The 2,746-nt window shown below is 31.6% G+C and overlaps 1 long non-coding RNA gene across 1 annotated transcript; it reads right to left on the bottom strand.

Moving 5' to 3' along the window:
• Positions 1 to 1,287: 1,287 nt before the first annotated feature.
• Positions 1,288 to 2,238, bottom strand: LOC139907469 (uncharacterized). Its single transcript, XR_011784131.1, has 3 exons — positions 2,166 to 2,238; positions 1,515 to 2,119; positions 1,288 to 1,449 (listed from the first exon to the last, which is right to left on the bottom strand). It is a non-coding gene; the product is annotated as an uncharacterized lncRNA (long non-coding RNA).
• Between the last annotated feature and the right edge of the window lie 508 nt (positions 2,239 to 2,746).

Below are 2,746 nucleotides of genomic sequence, written 5' to 3'. Positions count from 1 at the left end.
CACTGGAAAGATGATAATTATATACTCATTTCTTATCATCTAATTTCCTTCTCTAGGTCTACATAAAACTATTTCATGGATATATAAAACTAGGTCACGGACATATAAAACTTGGTCAAGGAAATATATAGTCTATGATAAAATGCATCTTATATCACAGGTCTATAGTAATAGCTTCATAGTAATACATGGAGACGATTCTATCACTTTTCACACGAACATATACTACTTCAGATCTACTAATGAGATCAATATTATATCCTTATTCATTAAATAAATGTACAAAGATATTTTTATACTTCCAATATATTATTCTTTATATAGCCATAGCTCATACTTTTTCTGTGTCCAAGTCAACATGCTCCGACTCCCATATGAGTCCAAGTCATGATACCTCTGAGGCTTGAGCTAAGTCGACACCGAATCCAATATAACTTTATATCCTCATGCTCCGAGACAAGTCAATGAAAATATGAATTGAGACACCTGGAGACGCTTTCATATGATCACATTATCATTACATTATCCTAATCCTACACTTTATGGAATCTTTACACTGATGGTGCCTAGTGTGACACAAAAATGTAATTAATCAATGAAAGGGAAGAAGTGAAGTATTTACCTATAAGGACCTCTAAATATTCATTGAAAATAATTTTTTTATTTTTTTTTACTAAAACAGATTTGAATTAATTAAAGTTAACCAGATTTTGGTACTAAATAACCTCTATCTAGATATTTTACTTAAATATATTATATTGTAAATGTTTAGAAGAAGAAATGTATTATAAATACAAATTATTTAACTACTTAATTAATGAAATTGAACCTTACTACGTATAAACCTAGATAAATTGTAAACTAAAATAAAAACCTTTATTTAATCACCTATTAGTATATTTAACTTTCTTGCTCCCATTTCGAGTGAGGAAATAGATCAATGATTCCAATTAGACAAAATGCTCTAGTACACCATTCCAGACTCACCCTAAGCAAAAATTCACGCTACATTACTTTAAACACACCTTAATATGATCATTTAGATATGTTTCATTTTCACTTTTCATAGTAGTAGTCTCATGAAGGCTGCTCTCTAAAGTCGCTGGCCTCCCATTTCAAGTGAGAACATAGATTAATGATTCCGCATATAAAGATTTTTTGGTATACCCTTCAAGAATCCAAGGATAATATTTCATATTAATTAATTATTTGAATGAAGTTTACAACATAATGATCTTGTAGAAACACGAACTGAAGTTGATATTCTATTTCTGAAGGACAGATGTTTCTCACCACAACAGGTTACGTGTTTGGAGCTTGTGCTCCTTCAGATAGTATTAAAACTCATTGGCTATGACTTGTAAATGTAGACACTGAATGGGACTCTGGCGACATTTTCCAAGATACATTGAATGACTGTGTATCCATAAATATTAAAGCCTTATAAGCCTACAAGGAAGGTAAAAAGGTCAATAGCAATAAAAAGACAGTTCCTAGACTAATGCCAGACTTACATGGTAGATGTTTCAGTTGCAGAAGAGACAACTCAGAGTTCAGATTCAGAAACAGCACGTGGACATAGTTTTCGAGAAAAAGTCATGTTTCTTCGTTTTTTGAATTAGAATCCCAACCACTCAAAGACAACGACAATTTTTCTAGGCTTGTAAAAACAGCCTCAAGCATTGTTAAAAAATATGAGATAAAATGATATGAAAACGCCATTCGTCCCTCCAGATTTACAAGACTTACTTTCGTGGTATTATCTAAAAACAATTATAAGTAATTCTGTACAAAAACTCTTTGAGGGAACCACAAAAGTCACGTTTGCTGACAACCTTATGAATGTCAAGTCCATTTTTCCAGAGTTTCCTGATGCTTTGAATGAGTCAGAGAAACTTGAGCCAATAAAAATCATCATTAATATCAGAACCATTACTTCCATTCTTTCATTTTCATTCTTACCATTTTTTGTGAGAATAGTAAAAATCAAAAGCTGGCATCTGGGATGAATTGAAAAGATCACTCCTCCATTGGCATAACGGACTCAGGGCACAATCCAGCAACTGCGATATGCAGTACGAGAGGGCCATTCAGAGGCGTTGTCTATTCATGGAGGAACCTAAAATGAGAAATGATAGAAATCGTAGAGATCTATCGATACTTACCTCATTCAGAATCCCAAGAAGAAGCTATCCGGGGAAGATTGTAAGACGTACATACTTTGTGAAGAACAATGGACAGAAAAAATGTTTTACTTGGCAAAGCTTAAGTGTTGTTTCTCACTTTCTAATTCTAGGGTCTTATTGGAAATGGCATAATCTACTTATTTACATAATGCATACGTATGCATTGCTTGATTAAATCAATTGTGTAACATGTATTTTTATTATATGTATGGATGTATCCATATCAAAATTGTATTTAATTCATCAAGAAATATCAAACCAAAAATTGATCTCTAACTTTAAGGTACAAATTTTTGGATTCAAACATAATTTTAATTATTTTTTTTTTTTTTTGTAAATATTCTTGAAGAAAATTTCTGTTGCACCCATAGGTCTAAGTACTAACTTAAATATAGATTTTTTAATTTGAGGAAATATTTTATTCTTATTTTCAAAAATTTATTGTTTTGAAAGGGGCATTTATCAAACATGTTACTTCAACTTGATTATCTGATGCTGAGGAAGCAAGAGATGAAGTGGTACAATCAACGATTAATACCAACAAGCAGAGATAGGCATAA

This window comes from Lepeophtheirus salmonis, unplaced genomic scaffold, assembly GCF_016086655.4.
Source record: "Lepeophtheirus salmonis unplaced genomic scaffold, UVic_Lsal_1.4 unplaced_contig_15063_pilon, whole genome shotgun sequence".
Classification (NCBI taxonomy): Eukaryota; Metazoa; Arthropoda; class Copepoda; order Siphonostomatoida; family Caligidae; genus Lepeophtheirus; species Lepeophtheirus salmonis.
Note: the sequence above shows the minus strand (reverse complement) of the source record. Positions and strands in the feature narration are given on the sequence as shown.